This window comes from Bombina bombina, chromosome 7 (genome assembly GCF_027579735.1).
Source record: "Bombina bombina isolate aBomBom1 chromosome 7, aBomBom1.pri, whole genome shotgun sequence".
Taxonomy (NCBI): Eukaryota; Metazoa; Chordata; class Amphibia; order Anura; family Bombinatoridae; genus Bombina; species Bombina bombina.
The window spans coordinates 145,995,532-146,016,095 of record NC_069505.1 but is presented as its reverse complement, the minus strand read 5'-3'; positions in this window follow the sequence as shown (position 1 = coordinate 146,016,095).

Genomic DNA, 20,564 nt, shown 5'->3' with positions numbered 1-20,564 from the left:
TGCGTCAGGCGTTCGCACTGCTTCTCCTGTATTTTCTTTGTTAAAAAGATTCCTACACTTAATTATGTTGGCCTTAATTTGCACTTAGTCTCTATTTTTTATGGGTCATAATAATCTTTTTCTGGAAACCTCGTAGATATTGGGACGTGGGTAATGTGCTCGAGAGCTCTGGGGAATATATTGCTAGCCTTTCCCCTCTCCTAGCCGTTCATAGTCTTTTGAGGTACAAGTAGAAACTCATATATGAGACCGCTTATATACTATATATGTTCTCTTCCCTATACAAACCATTATAGACTCATGTATACACCTATTTAATAATCTCATTACAGGAGAAGCGTGTGATAGAAATATCTTTGTGTTATTCTTTTGAACACTATTTTAAACTTTATTTTCTCTTTACTTTAATGGATGATCTCGTTATCGTTCACTTTTTTAAATACACAGGATATATATTGGAATCTGACCCTAAGTCAGATCTATTCAATATATTTTTTTATATAGAGAGTTGGAATTTGAATATCACTGTGGTGGGGTCCTGTTATATTTTATAACACTAATATTATATGTATAAGAACTGGAATTGATAAAAACTATACTTCTATGAAAAGAAAAAAAATATTGATGTATAGAAAAATAATAAAACGTTAACTCAAAAGAAACCTATATTACATATGTGAAACAAAAGGTTGAGAACAAATGGATGTAGCCCTTTTGTGCCTACATAGAATAAAATATATACGGTTAGGAAGATATATGTTAGAAGTTAAATAGAGGGTGTTACATTTGTCTAAAGCAGAAAAGGCTACAGTACTGTCAAGAAAAAAACACATATCCTAAGTGTTTGAATTCTACCAATGTGTCAAGTGCTGCTAGTTAGTGAATAACATTAAGAAGAAAGAAATCTTAATCAACAATTATTGTATATGTGTAGTGATGTCACGAATAGTTCCCAGCAAACATAGCTTGTTCGATCCGCCCCCTATTCGTCATCATTGAGTAATACTTTGACCCTGTACCTCACAGTCAGAAGACACATTCCAGCCAATCAGCAGCAGACCCTCCCTCCCAGACCCTCCTATCTCCTGGACAGCATCCATTTTAGATTAATTTGGAAGATGCATTCTTAGAGAGAGGAGGCACAGTGTAGCTGCTGCTGATTTAATAGGGAAATCAATAGCTAGGCTAGTGTATTCAGTGTCCACTACAGTCCTGAAGGACTCATCTGATCTCTGCTGTAAGGACAGCACCCCAAAAAGCCCTTTTTAGGGCTAGAACATGTCTGCTTTTTTTTTTTTTTCCTGTGTAATCTAATTGCAGTTGTCTGCCTGCCAGCGTGTGTGTCAGGCTCACAGCGTATACTGTGCCCACTTGCCCAGTGCCACCACTCATATCTGGTGTAACAGTAGTGTACAGTTAAAAAAAAAAAACAACACTTTTTTGACTGTGTTAAATAATAGCAGTTAGTTTCCTTCACACGTGTGCGTTTCAGTGCCTGCCTGCCAGGGCACAGTGTCACCCCAGTGCAACTCATATCTGGTGTAACAGTAGTGTAGATTTAAAAAAAACAACACTTTTTTGACTGTGTTAAATTATAGCAATCAGTTTCCTTCACACGTGTGCGTTTCAGTGCCTGCCAGGGCACAGTGTCACCCCAGTGCAACTCATATCTGGTGTAACAGTTGTGTACATTTAAAAAAAACAACACTTTTTTGACTGTGAAATAATAGCAGTCAGTTTCCTTCACACGTGTGCATTTCAGTGCCTGCCAGGGCACAATGTCACCCCAGTGCAACTCATATCTAGTGTAACAGTAGTGTACATTTAAAAAAAACAACACTTTTTTTACTGTGTTAAATAATAGCAGTCAGTTTCCTTCACACGTGTGCGTTTCAGTGCCTGACAGGGCACAGTGTCACACCAGTGCAACTCATATCTGGTGTAACAGTAGTCTACATTTAAAAAAAAAAAAAAAAATTGACTGTAATAGATTGAATAGCAGTTAGTTGTCTGCAAGCGTGTGTGTCAGGCCTACAGCATCTACTCTGCCATCTTCTGCCAGTGCACAGTGCCACTCATATCTGTTGTCACTGTAGCTTGCACGCATCTTAACACTAATCGAAAAAAAAATGACAGGCAGAGGCAGGCCACCCCGCAGGGGCCGTCGTGTTCGTGGTGCTGTGATTCCCTTTGGCCCTAGAATAATGCAGTGCGGTGCGTTAAACGGGGAGTTTGGTCTGTCACTGTGAATCGGGCGTAACCCTTACACTACCTGATCGATACAACATCATACCTGATGTTTTAAAGCACGTTATTCCAAACAATTTAGGAATGTTAGGTGATTTATGCCCTTTATGGATTAAAACCAGACTCTGCATCAACTATGTAATTTTCCATGGGAGTTTTGCCATGGATCCCCCTCCGGCATGCCACAGTCCAGGTGTTAGTCCCCTTGAAACAACTTTTCCATCACTTTTGTGGCCAGAAAGCGTCCCTGTGGGTTTTAAAATTTGCCTGCCTATTGAAGTCTATGGCGGTTCGCCTGGTTCGCGAACAGTTGTGGAAGTTTGCGTTCGCCGTTCGCGATCCCAAATTTTTATGTTCGCGACATTGCTATATATGTGTGAACATCCAATAGAGTACAGCATAATTACATAAAAGTCTGAAGGTCTAGATCTTAAGTCCTTTTGGAATAACTGTGTTCAGAGTTTTAAGTTTGTGAATCCAATATGTTCCACGCTGTTGTAGAGTTTTTAATCTATTATTGGAACTGTTGGGCGGGATCCAGTCTATAACTTTAATTTTAAGTCCACTGGGATTGGCATTGTGAAAAGATCTAAAATGGTCAGGTACACTATGGGTCTCAATCATGTTTTTTTATATTACAGCAATGTTTACTAAATCTGTTTTTTATCAACCTTTTAGTTCTTCCAATATAAAAACAATTGCAAGTGTAGACTAGGAGAAATACTACAAAAGTAGATTTGCACGAATATTTGTGTTTTGCTTTACACTCTCTGGTATTATCAATATTATAGAAAGTATCACCCTTTATAATATGACATATTGCAGTTGCTATTTGTACACGGCTATGTCCCATTGGCTTTACTCATTATATATTTTTTAATAGACAGGAATGTGCTGTTGTTTAGCATGTATCTTTAACTACAGGGCTACGTAATTATTTATGTCAGTTGTTATGGCAGGGGTTCGCTCATACCTCATTGGCACTTAGCTTATCACCAACTGACACGTAGCCAGCCAATCCTATGCTGCTATGTATTACACCACTGACAGCCGCTTATTTTAAAAGGAAGTAAGCGATACTCCTAAACTATTAGCTCTTGATAAAGTCGGGTCGGAACTCGAAGAAACGTGTTGAGAAGTCCTACAATCTTCACTCGTTCTCCTGACATGAGAAATAACATCTGAGGGTGGTCCCGCATCCCTGAGTCTTCAAGGCGTTCCGGTTACGTTTAGAACGCAGGAAGTTTGCAGCGGTTCAAACGGACACTTTCCTGACGTGCAGCAGAGAACTGTGGTGATATGCAATATATGCTATGTTTATTTTAAATCCTGCACGTATGTTTTTATTTGTGCTTCAAGTTTTGTATTATAAAGTTTTACCCTTAGAGTGATTTGTGCTCTTCTTCCATTTTTGTCTTTCAAGTTGTTTGTGAGGGGTGAATCACAGTCCCCTCAATCTCAGCAGAGCAGCATCCACTGGCAAAGATATCTGAAACCATTCCTTGGAAGCCATACCTTGGAAGTTTCTACATTTTCTCCAGAGTTGGAAAAGACATTTCTTTCCTTTGATATAAGAACTCACCAACTACCAGGTGTGATGTCCTTTGATTCGTCTGTTATCATACAGATTACTTTAACCTTGTGACTGTATTACCACTCAGGGTGTTTTATACTGATTATTTTCATACTATATATTTTATTTGAGATTACAGTTGGGGAGCGCGGCCTATATCTATTTTTGTATCCACTTGTAAATAATCTTACTCACTGTAGAATGATGGACTTTAAATTGTTTGGAAATGGCCGTATAACCCTTCCCAGATTGATGGGCAGCAACAATTGCTTCTCTAAGAACCTTGCTGATGTCTTTCCCCCTTGGCATTGTATTTACACACACCTGAATGCTCCAGACCAGCAAACTGCTAAAACTTCGGCTTTTATAAAGTTGGTCACACTTGCTGATAATCAATTAATCAAGGGCATTTGATTAGCATCACCTGGCTGCTTCTTAGCCTCTTAATTCCTTTGGAAGCAGTAAAGAATATGTCATGTGTTGGTGTTCATCTCAGGCTGTATTTCCTAATTTTTAGACCTACTGAGGACCAAATGATTGTTATTATGCCCTGATATGTAAAACCATAGAATTCAAATACTGTATGTATATATGTATATATATATATATATATATATATATATATATATATATTTTTTTTTTTTTTAATTTACTTTTTTAAATTTATCAGAATCTAAAATTACAGAGACAGTAAAGGTCAATATTTATATCATTGTTTAAAATATTAACCTTTACTGTTCCTTAAAAAGGACACGTACGTCAAAATTATACTTTAATAATTCAGATAGAGAATGCAATTTTTAAAATAAACTTATTACAAGTTGCAAAATAACTTATTTTGTGCCTTCTTTAAGCTGCATAATCTAAACAGCCAAATTGCATGCACGTTAACGTATTCCCCATAAAAGTCAATGGAATAGACAAATAGTAAAAAACCCCACACAAAAATGCAAATATTTCATATTGCGAAAATGTTTTCGTAATGGAATATGTTCTATTTATTTCTAAATAAGTCTTTATCTATATATGTGATGATTTGGGGACTGGTATATCTATTTATAGTGAGATATGGATATGAATATATATATGTCTAGATATCTTGAGATCTATATGCGAATATCGCTTTGAAAATCCCTCTGAGATATTGATTAATGTGCATAAGATTGATATGTAAAATATTTTTATTATCTCCATTGTTAAACATATCTCTATACATATTAATCCATGTTTCTCTATGTATGTGTATGTATGTCATTGTAAAATCCCTGCGTCTGCTTTTTTTTTTCTAACACCCGAGATCTCCTATCTTTGAGCCCTTATAACTTTTGTGTGCAATACTTTTTTAAATATTTTTTTATTAGACAGGGTTAATATGAGTGTAACTTTATTTTGTAATGTATTTTTGAAGTGTTTCATGAAACGTTTATGTTTTGCGCAAAACTATAGCTCTTTGAGCGTGGAAAGGATTGTTGTGTAAAAGGAGAGCATGCAATCTTTCAAGACTTGTAATACTTGTGAAATGGAAATTGATTGTGAAAAGACCTTATTGCGTATGTAAAACCCATACTGCGAAACTTGTAATCTTGCCCTAAGGGTTCTGAGGATAAGCCTTCTAACTGTTTAGATTCAGTTTATAAAACTGTTGCTAAAACCCCTGAGGATTTTCCTATTCCAGAAGCTGTCTCTGAGATAGTTTATATGGTATGGTCTAAGCCAGGTAATTATTTTAATACTTCTCCTAGGTTTAAGAAGTTATATCCTTCACCTGTCTCTAATATTGAACTGTAGGAAACTGTCCCAAAAGTAGATGAGCCATTTCTTTGGCTAAGCTACTATACCTTTGGAACACAGCACTTCTTTTATGGACCCTTTAGAAAGGAAGTTAGAATCCTTTCTTAGAAGGGCCTTTCTGCAAGCAGGGTATTTGTTGAGGTCTGCTATCTCTATTTCTGATGTAGCTGCTGCTTCTTCTTACTGGTTATCTAGTCTTTCAGAGCAGTGTTCTAATGATCCTGCTAGTGAAGATCTTTTGGGTCTACGTAAGAGTGCTAAAACTTTTATTTGTGATGCTGTGTTTAATATTAAAATAAATGTCAAAAGCATGTCCTCTGCATTCTTTTCTATAAGAGATTTATAATCCCGGTCTGCTGATATGGTGTCTAAATCCAGACTTTTGTCTCTTTCTTTCCAAGGAAAGAAATTGTTTGGTTCTGATTTGGATTCTATGATTTACATTTATTTACATTTAACAAGGTTATACCTTTGCAAGAAAATTAAATGGCAGCAGTGTTAGCTACCATACTGTCACACTTCTAGCCTTTGAGATATATAAAAGAATATACAATGAGATGTATTGTCAAAATAGCTTTCTGAATCTCAGCTGCAGAGTAAGTAAAAGTAGCAGTACTTGTAATTGTGTATATGAGACACTGAAACTACCCTGAACGAGGTTCTCCTGAACACACAGGTGGAAATAGGCAACAGGTGATAATCGCATCAGAGTCAGGGAGTAATTCAGTAACCCACATAAACATAATATATGCAAGAGGAGTTATACAACAAAGTATAAGACAGGACTTAACGGAGGATGCCTGCTACTGAGTTGTATGAACTAATCACAATAGTCTGACAAACTTGACAAACTTACCTACTAAGCTGTTCAGGGAACAGTATGGTTCTGAAGCAACTGGAAGCCGACAGGTGCAGGGGCTAACACTGAAGGAGAATCTGCGGTAGGTCCGAAGAACCGGAAGTGATGTATCGGCAGTTGAGCTGTATCTGAAAACGGCTGTTGTTACAACTTAGGAGAAAATTGTAAGTTATAAATATCATGATAAGTAGTGGATACAAGTAGCAGCAAAGTTTGATATATGGATATCGATCAAGAGAGTAAGTTGAGCAAATCTGTTAGTTACGTGGGGAAAGTTTCCACAGGCTTGATAGCAGAACTCAGCAGTAAGAGCTCAGTGTAACTCTGCATGAGAGCAGGGAAAAAATGACCAAGCAACTAACAGAACAGGAAGGTGGATTAAATAGGGCTGGAGTCAGAGAGCCTTCCCCTCCTTAAAGGGACAGATGTTACACATACAGTGCTCCAGACATGTGCATTCTACCTACCTAGCTATGCTCTTTAACAAAGAATACTGGAAAAATTAAGCACATTTGATAACTTAAGAAAAATGGAAAGGTTTTTTTAATTGTATGCTCTGTCTGAATCAAAAAGCCTGCTCTTGCTCCTCCCTTATCAACTATAGGTCCTCCTTTAAATGTCTGCCATCTCATTCTGGATCTCCCTCTTGGTTCCCTCCTATTTCTATTGGTAGGCATGGGAGAAAATTTGTATTCTGCTTTTGTTTGCAAAATGAATGCTGAATATGGCCGCAGGGAGCGGCATTAGTGAAAGTGCGACACACAAACTTAAGTGCTGATCTTTGTGTGCTGCCCTTTCACACTGATATATCCAGCTCCGAAAAAAGCTGAATGCTGCTGCCTGTGACCATATTTGGCATTCATTTTGCAAACAAATGCAGAATACTATTTTTCTCCTATGCCTCCCTATTTGTAATATAAACAGTGCTAATTATTATAGATGAATTATATTATCCACATAGGCTACGTTTTACAGTTGGTCCAGATATTATCAATAAGTGAATAGCATAAAGCAATGAGATTGCTTTACAAGGATGAAATTGCTTTACATGGGGATCTACAAAAATTAGAAGAATGGGCAGGTAAATGGAAAATTAGATTTAATACTGGAAAATGCAAGGTTCCACATTTTGGAAGTAAAAATAAGCATGCAACCTATTATTTAAATGGGACTAGATTTAGCAAAACAGAGGAGGAAAGGGATTTGGGAGTACTTATAGATAACAAGCTAAAGATGTGTGCGCAATGCAGGTACTAGCATGTATTAAAAGAGGGATTGATGCAAGAGAGAAAAGCATAATTCTGTCACTATATAAATCCCTGGTAAGACTTCACCTTGAGTATGGCGTGCAGTTCTGGGGACCAATCTAAATACATTTCAGACTTAGAATAGTTCAGAGAAGGGCCACAAAACTAAAGGGGAATGGAGAGTTTAAACTATGAGGAAAAGGTTAGCCAAACATGATCTGTTTTCTCTAGAATATATTGAGATTTGTAAAGGGTGAACTTGAAGGACTTCTGTCTTTTTTCAACCTCATCTACTATGAATTATAATTAGAATGATCTATAGATAAAAAAGAAATAAAAAAGAACCCTCCAAAGAAGATCTGGGCTGCATATATGGACAATCAAAGGAATACATATTATAGATGTTCATACTTCTTTTTAATGATGCATGAAGGTTTTCTTTTTTACATTAAGAAGGTTTTTAGATTATTTTTTTTTAAATATTATTTTTATTGAGGCATTCAACAAAAGTATAACAGGCAGGGTGCATTAGACAGTACCAATGTGGACATAAATATACAAGAAATGCAGGTGGGTCACAGGTCAATAAAGCAGTATTCTTGTCTAGCATATGTCAGAATTACTTTATCAAAACAGTGTTATCTAAACATCCAATTGCTCCCAGTTAAATAAGACCTCATTTTCTAATATATCATGATAGGAATCACCCCTTAAACGATTGATTATGAAAGATGATCCCCCCTAATGATCTGTAGCGGCCGCTCTTGGACCTCTCAAATTGTATAGTCACCTTGATGGGGGGTTATGGAGGGGAAACATAAAAATAAAACACAAACAAATAGGGCCACTCTTGGACCCTTAGGATACATTTGAAGTCTGTTAGACCTTAGAGGATGATAAAAACAGGGATGATATAACCTTCAACTAGGGTGAAATATGTATTCAACTTGTAGGTGAGGACAGAAATCGTAATGAGGCTTGTTTGCTATGAGGCATATTGTACCAAGCATTAATACAAATTAAAGGGGGGACCCCATACAGCACCCAGTTGGATGGTAAGTAGTTAGAGGGGCTGAGAGCAATATAAGTATATGGGGAATAACAACTTTTGAAGGGAGATAGAGGCCAGCTGGGAGAGCCCAGAGAGAAAAACTGTGGTTTAAAAAGTACAAATAACTTATGGTGTCCGACGGTTTACTACATGGCTATGGTAATTGCTGTAGCAACTAAAGTTATAGGCAATATACAATACCTAGGTTAGTTAAAGAAGATATTCACTCATATACAATTCCTATAAAAAAGAAATATACCCCTTATGCCTGAGCGATCTCTGTTTTGCTCTAAGGGCAACAGTATACTATAGTACAGTATAGTGAGAGGCATTGTATGCTTATATAACAAGGCATACCAAAACTGTTAGTTTGATTACTGCTATATATCCTCTGCTAAGTAGAACAATAAACATAAACGTAAAGAATAGGTAAGCAGAGGAGGGAGTGGATTGGGTTCATAAACTGTGAAGAGCAGAGGAGACTTTATAGGCCGCACTAGTCACCAAATGCAGGAAAACAGTAGCATAGTAACATGGGGTATATGGGGGCACTTGACAGAGAGTCTATGCACAGATATTTTGCCAAGTCCGACTTAGGGCCAAGTTAGACAGGTTCAGGGCACTCCGTTTAATATCTAATTAGATCTGTCCCAGGGTGGCCATGACTACTGGTATCCAGCAGCCCGATGTATGAGAAAAAACAAACAAAAAGAAGATGCCGTCTGAGTGACGGCTGCTTACTAGTGCTGTTCACATATTTACCCCACTCCAACTCTGCACAGAGCTGCTTGTAGTAAGAGTACAATTGAAGCCGTCTCTGCGGCACCTTCTCCCGCTAAGAGCAAGCCACCCGGGCTCACACTGGAGTTGTTCCAGGCCCCAGCGCTCGGCTGTGCTTCTGCCACATGAAGGTCTGCAGTCCCATGATGGATGACGAGGTAGGCACTATCTGTTCCTCCCGAAGCCATCTCTGATGCCTTATTAGGTCTCGCCTGCACAGTGGTCATTTTGCGGTCCAGTTCTGCGACGGACAGGGCAGTCTCCGAAGTTTGCCGGCTCCTTGCATCATGTGGTGGGAACCTCTGTTCATCATGCCGGTCGCTAGTGTAGGAGCCGCCATCCGATTGGTAAGTATTGAAGATTATAGGCGGATCAAGGGGCTTCTGGACAGGGATATTGGCCACTCTCAGTTTATCACATGTGCCGATCTGCATTGAGGCAAGTGAGTGTCCTGCAGACCGCACATAGCTCTTTGTAGCAGAGGCCTGTATCACACTCGGGGAGATGTGGTTTATCAGCCCGGGCTCAAACAAGGCGTCTCTCTCTGTCTCCACAGGATCGCAGTCTCTCCGCGGGTCTCCCACCCGGTTAGTAGTTGAGGGTAGGTATAGCCCATTTTGTAGGGTTATTTCAAAGGTAGCCTGGTAGTCTTCCAAAAGATTGCTAAGCTCTGTTAGCAATGAAGCAGCTGAATACATATTAAGCTTAGTTTGGGACTGCGCACTCAAGGCACAGCTCGTTACGGGGACAGGCTGAGGCTTCTATTATAGGGGAAGGCCTCAAAGTGTAAAGTCCGGTACTGAGGGCCGTGGAGCCCAGTCACCTTCCAAAACCCTATTTCTGGAATGTAGACCTCTTCAGACAAGCCTCTCCACCTTTTTATACAAAGTATTGATAGAAATGTATGTTTAATTTGGAAAGTAATGAAGGAAGCTTGAGGAGCTGAAGCTCAGTGCGACCTGCAAGATGGCCGCCGCACGGGTCCCCCCCCAGGTTTTTAGATTTTTAACTAAAAAAATATTGCACACAAAAGTTATAAGGGTTAAAAGATATGAGATCTCAGGTGTTAAAAAAAGGGCAGGCAAAGGGCTTTAACATTGAGATACATACATTTACATCTCTAAATATATATGTGTGTGTACATTTGTATTTATGTATTTGTACATATGTATTTATGTATTTATATGTGTATATATGTATATAAATGTGTTTACAGACACATATAAACACATAAATACATTTGTACATAAATATAGACATATACAGAAGTGCATTGGAGTCCTTTGCAGTTAAAAAGATTAAAACATGAAAAAACATGTATGCAATATTCATGTTTAATAAAGTGTTATAGATTGTATTTACTGTATATATTTCACATTCCATTGTTCTGCACATAGCAGAATATGTTCTATGTATTTCTAAATAGATATTCTATATATATATCTGTATATATCTATACCTATATATAATAATGTATATATATATATTTATATATATATATATATATATATATATATATATATATATATATATAAATAGGTATAGATATTTATATTGTACCAAAATACAATCATATATATGTAGAAATATGTATTGATGAATAAATAGAACATATTATGTTATGTGAAGAACATTGGAATAAGAAATATTTATATTTTCATGTCGGGTTAGCGCACATGAGAATATACGATAGGGTTTGCACGAGAATGGGGTGTTATTCTACTTTTTTTTCTCTATTGAGTTCTATGGCGAATACGTGAACGTGCATGTGATATTTTAAGTTTGGATTTTTGCGCTCGTTGGGTTAGCGTGCGAGTGAAAACAGTTTACTTTCAACTCAATTACGAGCACAAATTACGACAGTGATGTCTGGCGGACATGATTCCCTACAGCGGATCATGTACGCCAGACACTTGATAAATCGGCCCCTCCAGTGTTTAAAACCTACAAAAAATAAAAGCTTTGCATTTAAAAGATAAAATGTAGTTATGGTTAATATGATGTAACACTGGTGAGTTTATATGGGATAAGAAAACTTCCTATAATGAGCGTTTTGTATATTAGGTTTTTAATAGATTTTAAGGGGGTCTCTAGCGAAAAACAAATAAAAAACATTTCTTTAGCATTATTTAGACACAATTGGCAATATCTTGCAGAAAATAAAGCAAAAAGTTTAAACTAAAACAAATTAATGATGTTACTAATAAACTGCTAAATATGTGACTCTTAAAGGGACAGTCTAGTCAAAAAAAAAACTTTCATGATTCAAATAGGGCATGTAATTTTAAACAACTTTCCAATTTACTTTTATCACCAATTTTGCTTTGTTCTTTTGGTATTCTTAGTTGAAAGCTAAACCTAGGAGGTTTATATGCTAATTTCTTAGACCTTGAAGTCCGTCTCTAATCTAAATGCATTTTGACAGTTTTTCACATTAGAGGGCGTTAGTTCATGTGTTTCATATATATAACATTGAGCTCGTGCACGTGAATTTAACGAGGAGTGAGCACTGATTGGCTAAAATGCAAGTCTGTCAAAAGAACTGAAATAAGGGGGCAGTCAGCAGAGGCTTAGATACAAGGTAATTACAGAGGAAAAACATGTATTATTATAACTGTGTTGGTTGTGCAAAACTGGAGAATGGGTAATTAAGGGATTATCTATCTTTTAAAACAACAACAATTCTGGTGTTGACTGTCCCTTTAAAGCTTTGATATTAAATAACCCCCTTAAAGTAAAGAATCATGTAATAACTTGTACACAAGTTTTGCAACAAAGTATATGATGTGGCACACAATTTATCAAAGAAAATAGCCTATTACTTTCCACTGGATCATTTTCTTTGATAAACTCAATTCTTTTTTTTTCTCCAGCTCAAAACAAGAAAAAAAAAAAAAAAAACTTTGATAAATGACCCCCCACTGTGTGTTAAAATGAAACCATGTAATGAGTATTGGATTTTGGTTCATCCTACAAAATAAACCTCTTTCAGCACAACTATGAAACCATCAGTTCAAACATTAGCATATACAAAATTAGGATGTTTAGTGAAAAACAGATAAATTGCTTTTTTTTTCTTGATGTCTACTTGTATTTTAACTTTTCATGTTAAATAACATTTCTTAAGTCTTATATGACAATCACAACTTTTTGATTTACATATAAATATGTTATTGGTTTTAATTTATTTTGTGTTGTTTATTTGGACACCGTATTTTGTAGTGATATAGCAGTTAAAGGGACATTAAACACAAAATAGATTTTCTAAGGATAGTATTGAGGTTATTCCCTCCTTTAATCATGGGTGCCGCTATATTGAAATCTATCTTTCACTGCATTCCAGTGCTGACTTGTTTATGCATGTGCAGCAACTCTCCTTCTACCTGCTGTGTAACCTAGGTTACAAAATAGCAGTGCTAGGGGATTATATGCATAAAAAATATAGATTTTATTTGGAAAAAAAAAGAAGACAATAAAATCAGCTAAAGCTGAGTGCTCTTGTGAAGCCAAATAGTTGCAGACAGACAACAGGCATGGAGTCTGATGTGTTTCGCGCCCCCTAGTGGCACTTATTCATATACATAGCTATTACACTTGGTATATGATATATGTGCACTGTACATGTGTATTCACCAAAATCTTGGTATCCAGGCTGTAGATTTTTTTCTTGGAAAGAGAGTTGGGTTTAGAGACCACCATCAAACATTATATAGGAGATGTTTTGAGATTCTTACTCTCACACAATTATTTTATGTTCGATGGAGGTTACAATAACCAAATCTGCGGAACTGCTATGGGGGCAAAATTTGCCCCCGCATTCGCAAATTTATATGTGTGTTGGTGGGAACTTATACATATGTAGAGTGTTCATAATCCTTGGCTTGAGGAAATTTTACTATATGTCCGCTATATCGATGACCTTTTGGTCATCGTAAAGAGACTGTTGGACGATTCAGAGTTTAATAAATGTATGTCTTACATAAACAATAATAAACTTAATCTACAATTTACTGGCCAGTACAGTTGTTCAGAGGCCAATTACCTGGATTTGACCCTACAGATTTATAACAATGAAATTGTTACTAAAACATTTTGTAAGCCTACGGCGGGTAACACTATACTACATGCCACCTCCCAACATTCTTGCCATCTTATTAAAGCCATAACCAAAGGCCAATGTATTAGGGCTAAGGAAGAATACTAAATCGGATGTAGTATATGATACCCAGTCGATGGAATTACAAAATAGACTAGAGACTATAAAAAAGGTAATAAAAAGCTACACTAAAAATAAAGGTGAAAGCGACAGGTTTTGTGACACTAATACAGATCTTGCATTTAAGAATTCAGTAGTATTTACAACTGAATATTCTCAGCAGTATAATGCCATCATAAAAATACTCAGGAAACATATGCATATCCTTCTAGGAGATGACATCTTAAAACCATATGTAGAAAATATAAAATTTGTTCCTAAAAAAGCCAGAACTCTAGTTCAGAGTCTCTCACCCAGTATGGTACTTCATAATAAGGGTTAGAAACAAAATTAGCTTTATAAGAAAGGTAACTTCAGATGTGGGAAACAAAACTGTGACATGTGTGCCAATGTGTCTCTGGGCAGTATTCTCGTAAGCAGTTCAACTAAACAGTAGTTTGAGATGGACTTTTATGCAAACTGTGGCACCACATTTGTAATTTACCTTCTTACTTGTAATATATGCCAGTGTCAATATACAGGTCAAACATCTAGAGAAATTAGGAAAAGGTTTGGGGAACACACTAGAGATGTCAAAAATTACAACAAGGATTCTGCCGTGGCTAATCACTTTAATGGGTACCACTTCACTAATAAAGCAGATATGACAGTCAAAATCATTGACCAAGCTATTATACCAATTAGAGGTGGGAATAGATATAAGATCTTAGAGAAAAAGGAATTGTATTGGATGCTAAAATTAAAAACTAGGCTCCCTATGGGTATGAACAGGGAGTGTGACATCAATTATGTTATTGATAATTAACCATAAAGCATATCTGTCAACTTCTTTGTCTTTATCTATATGAAACCCTATGGCTCCATATCATGTATTTTTCTACTTTGGTCCTTGAGTTGTTAATGTCCACTCTTTAGCCTAGGGTCCCTTACTTGTGTCAGTTTATCTTGCCTAGGGTTCTCCTTTTCTCCTTTTATGTTGAGGCTTGTATTTTTTATAACAAAAGTATTCTTAATTTTGGAATATATTCCTCAATTGTATTTATATATATTTTTTAATTTTTTTGATTAGTTTATTTTTGCAGGCTATCTTTTTGTCTAGGATAAAAGGTTATTAAGATTAATCTAAGGTTAATAGTATATATTTTTTGTACATTTGCTGTATGTATTTGTGATTTTTAATAATATATATACATATATCTATATATATATATCTATATATATATATATATATATATATATATATATATATTATATGTTTATTATGCAATATACAGTATGTAAATATATGGATCTGTTTTTTCATGCACTTACCAGCCCACTTTTGTAGAGCTAACCTGCTAACCATTCCATGGTACATCACTTTTCACACATTGGCTGATTCTTAGCCTATTATTTGCAGGTTGTGCCTATAAACAGGGCTTACCAAGTGTAATAGCTATGTCTATGAATAAGCACCACTAGGGGGTGCGAAACGCATCAGACTCCGTGCCTGTTGTCTGTCTGCAACTATTTGGCTTCACAAGAGCGCTCAGCTTTAGCTGATTTTATTGTCTTCTTTTTGTTTCAATAAAATCTATATCTTTTATGCATTTAATCCCCTAGCAGTGCCTGCTCTGTTCTCTTTTGTATGCCTATAATGAGTGGCATGATTCCGCCACTGCTCCGTGGTAGTAGGAGGTGTCTGGATAACCTTGTGGTAACAGGTTCCTTTCCGTTATTGGGGAGAAGAGGATCAGAAGCTGCCAGGACCTGTGTTCTTTCTACAAAATGGCAGCACCCATGATTAGAGGGAGGTGCATGAAATGTTTTTCGTATGTAATGTCCCTTTAAATGTATAGGTATTTGTTTCTATGTTTGTATTTTTTTGTAGGGAAGCAGAGAGTGTTCCAGACCTAATAATGTTGATGTAGATAAAAAATATGCTTATGGGTTTAATATTTCTTCCATTTTTTGACTATAAAGCATTCAGGGTATATGAATATTATAAATGAAAATCATACACATATAAATATATATATATATATATATATATATATATATATATATATATATAATTTTCACATATATATGGTGGGTGAGATCACAGAATTGATTGGATATGAGGCTATTTACACAGTGCTATTTCACTGTTGTCACAGCCCCCCTGCCAAGTGGTTTTGGCTGGGTGAAGACATGTTTATCCTAATTAAAAGATAATATAGTTTTTGAAGCTCACAACTTTGTAGGGGGTAGCAAACAGGGAATGGACAGAGACAATATTCTGAGCATAAACTAGATAAGCTGGTCAAAATCCCAAGGAGATGGTAATTAGCACAGGCTTGTAAAATGACACCTGCTGTGTAACTGCTGACACTTGAATATACGTAATTCAGACATACGTCTGGGGGGAGGATAACACACAGCAAAGCACATGGCTTGTATTATAATTTCAAATTTCACTGTTTAAAATAACTTGTACTTAGATTTCAGTAAAACATACTTCAGACAAAAAGCATAAAATGTCTTAGCTTCTGTGTTTTTTTTAAGCATATGAATATGATATTTGTGGACCTAAAAAGCAATGATTAATAGGAACATTTTAGATAAATGCTGCAAATAGATTTATATATATTTAACAATTTTTCCCTTTTTATTTTTCAGGGAAACAAGATATCTTTAGCCATAAAAACAGACATGTGGATATTTTATATTTTTTACATAACAATTAATAACACTATTATTTTTATTTCAGATCTGCATAGACAAGATTCAGGCATTCAAGATTTATTAGAAATATGAAATATATTATATTCATGTTGGGATGCAGTGCAGTACTGAATATGAAATAGGCTGTATTTGTATACAAATGCCAGGATACTGAAGAATATTTTAAATGGATTTTAAGCTAATAGTTAGCAGTATAAATTACTCTGATGTAATATGATATTAAAAAGAATACTGATGTTTCATATTAAAATAATCAGAAGGAATACGGTGACATAGTACAATGCATTTAAACATGTAAATTATTAATGTAAAGAAATTATGGCATTTATTACACATTTTAAAGAAATATTTTTAAATGTTAGAAATGATTAAATGTATTACTGTTTGTTTGTCATGCTGCCCCCGATGGCCAAAATCCAAAGTATCCAATGAGAAGGGACAAGCTACCGTGGGCGTGATTGAAAAAAAAAAAATCACCAATGATTATATAAGGAATAGTTAAATGCAAGAAGATTTTTTGTGTGACTTGCTTAGACTGGTGATTTATAACTGGCGGCCATACTTGGGAACACATTCACTTAAGCAAGGAGCTAAAACTAACCTTGATCTGTGCAAAATAACTTTTCTTCAAATGAGGTGATCTAAAGATATTTGGAAAAGACTGAATTACAAATTGACTCAAATTGGTGATGTATGGTTATTCTAATTTGTAATATTTTAAACAAAGGTTATTGGTAAGACCATAGTCAAATTGTAAGTAATAGATTTAAGAGAGCAGTGTGTATTTTAGCTTATATTCATAACCTGTGTACTTTAAACAAATCCTAAATTTTAAGTTGTTTATCTTTGAAAAATATAGATATATATATATCTTAGAATTGGTTTTAATTATAAGTAACCGAGAATTTATTTAAATTTAAATAAATGGACATTTAAAGTAACTGTTTACTTTAAGAATATATCTACTTTTAGTGTCCTAATTAGAATTGCATTAGAATAAATTGTATCTAAATAGCTGAGTGGATTGCTTGAATGTTAGTAGCTGAATATCTTGGAATCTCATTGTGTTAATTGAATGAAAAGCTATTGTGAATAAGGCTAATTTTAAAGGTAAACTTTTATGAACTTTGCATAGCATATTTTAATAGTTTTAAACGTGTATAGTATTGACTCATACTCTGGTTCCTACAAATATATTTCAATGTGTTTATAGATATCAACTAATAAAAAAGAATTCAGGAATTTATATTAATTTTATGATTTCTAGTATATGCATATTGATTAAGGGTTTATTTTAAATAATAATTATTAAATATATTGTGTTATAACCCAGCCATATACTGACAAAGCAAATATCTTATTTAAACAGACAGTGAATTCAAAGATAAATTATCTATAAAATGTATTTAAAAATTAACAAAAGCTATGCAATGCTTATTTTGCATGATTTTTCTGCAATTTATGTCTGAAAATTGTTCTCTTAACTACCAGAGAGGCTGGAGTGCATTCGGTGGAAATCATTACCCTGACATTCATACATGCTGCACAGTGATTGGTTAATTTGTTTAGGAACTTGTTTACATCTCTCCCTAATTACTACAGCAAAGAAAGTAAGATGAATTTAATATTTAAAGGGACACTGAACACAATTTTTTAATTTCATGATTCTGATAGAGCATGCAATTTTAAACAATTTTCTAATTTACTCCTATTATCAATTTTTCTTCGTTCTCTTGCTATTTTCATTCGAAAAAGAAGGTATCTAGCATTTTTTTGGTTAAGCATTTTGTACAGCACTTTTTTTATTGGTGGGTGAATTTATCCACTAATCAGCAAGAACAACCCAGGTTGTTCACCAAAAACGGGCCGCATCTAAACTTACATTCTTGCATTTCAAATTAAGATACCAAGAGAATGAAGAAAATTTGATAATAGGAGTAAAATAGAAAGTTGCTTTTCATCCTAGGACTCCAAAACAATGCATAGTTTTCTATCAAAATAACATTTTTATATGTGTTGCAACTTGCAAATATTAATTTTGTCTGCAGATCTTTTTACAACACAACAAAAATGTCCTGATTTATTAATAAAAAAATGACTTGAATGCCCCTTTAAGTAGTTGCCCTTTTTTTCACCAAGCATATGCTACTTGTTCAAGTGACTCATCATTTAAAGAAAAGAGATCCTTCTCTTTGTAATATGGTGTAGCTACCCTGACCAATATTCACCATTTTCATTGTCTATGACATCTAGGGGTAGATTTATTATGCAGCAGATGCTCGCCTGAAACAGAAGTTAAGAAGCAGCGGTCATAAGACCGCTGGACTAAAATCATCCCAATCCGATTGGGATGATTGACACCCCCTGCTAGCAGCCGATTGGCTGGCGGTGAGCAGGGGGCAGCATTGCACAAGCATTTCACTAGAAATGCTTGTGCAATGATAAATGCCAACAGCGCATGCTGTCGGCATTTAGCGATGTCGAGCAGAAATTATTTGCTATAACGAATCATGTCCGCTCAACATTTAGTGTATCTACTCCTTAGTGTGTATTGCTTTTTCTGCTTTAGACACAGACAGAGTAAGCAGGGGGCGGCATTGCACAAGCATTTCACTAGAAATGCTTGCTTGTGCAATGTTAAATGCCGACAGCGTATTCTGTCTGCTCGACCTGTGATAAATCTACCCCTAGAGTGTATTGCACATCATTTGAAAAAGGAGCATTTTCTCTTTCTAGTAAGAGGCCTTACGGATGTATGAAAATCATTACCTGAAGAAACAATACACAGACTCAGCACCATCCATCATTTTAAAACTGTAAATATGATGTTTTATGTTGTATGAAATTAATTGCAACTTTAAGTCTCAAAATACAAGTTCTTCCACTAAAACTGGTGTATATCAGATTTCAAACTGTCATTTGCACTATGCATATTCAATCTATTAATGCCAATAAATTAGCCATCTTGTATTACTATCAATTTGCACAGACCCATTTGAAAAGTCTGCAATTTTCTTGTTTTTAAATAGCTTTATACAGAAGATTTAATAAGATTTTTTTCCTTAATGGGATAGACTAGTCAAAATTAAGCTTTAATGATTCAGATAGAGCATGCAATTTTAAGAAACTTTCTAATATACTCAGAGGGGCATATTTAACAATGTGCGAGTGGACATGATACGAAGTAGGGTATCATTTCTGCTGCACATCGATAAATGCCAACAGCAAACGCTGTCTGCATTTATCATTGCACCAGCAGTTCTTATGAACTGTTGGTACAACGCCGCCCCCTGCAGGTTCACGGCCGATCGGCCGCTAGCAGGGGGTGTCAATGAACCCGATTGTATTCGATCGGGTTGATTTCTGTCCGCCACCTCAGAGCAGGTGGACAAGTTATGGAGCAGCAGTCTTTAGACCGCTGCTTCATAACTTCTGTTTCCGGCTAACTTGAAGACTAACCGGAAACAAGGGGCCTCAAGCTCCATACGGAGCTTGCTAAATATGCCCCCTAGTAGCAATTTGTCTTCGTTCTCTTGGTATCTTTATCTGAAAATATCTGGGTTAGCACCTGGGTAATACTTGCCGATTGGTGTCTAAATGTATTGTATGTATTGTATTGGGTACTTTTAAAGCGCGGCTAATCACCCGTAAGGGTCTCAAGGCGCTGCTCATTTTATCGACCTCGGAAGGATGAAAGGCTGAGTGGGGACCTCGCCGGGGATCGAACCTGCAACCCTTGGGTTTCTACAGAGCTCAGCCACAGTGCCTTAGCATGCTGAGCTATCTGTCCGGCCGCTGTTCCATAACCTGTCCGCCACCATGAAATTCTTCCGATCAGATACGTCCGGGATGATTGGCAGCCCCTGCTAGCAGCTGATTAGCTAAATTCAGACAGCGTATGCTTTCCATCTGCAGTGATGTCCAGCGGACATGATTTGTTACAGCAAATCATGCATGCTCGACATTTCATAAATGTAGCCCATGATGTCAGAAGTGCTGCATCGAAGAGAGATAATTCTCCTGGATTTGGTGTGCTGAAAGCTACAGAGGCTATTTTCTACCATCTGTCATATTCCCATAGAACTGAAAAAAGT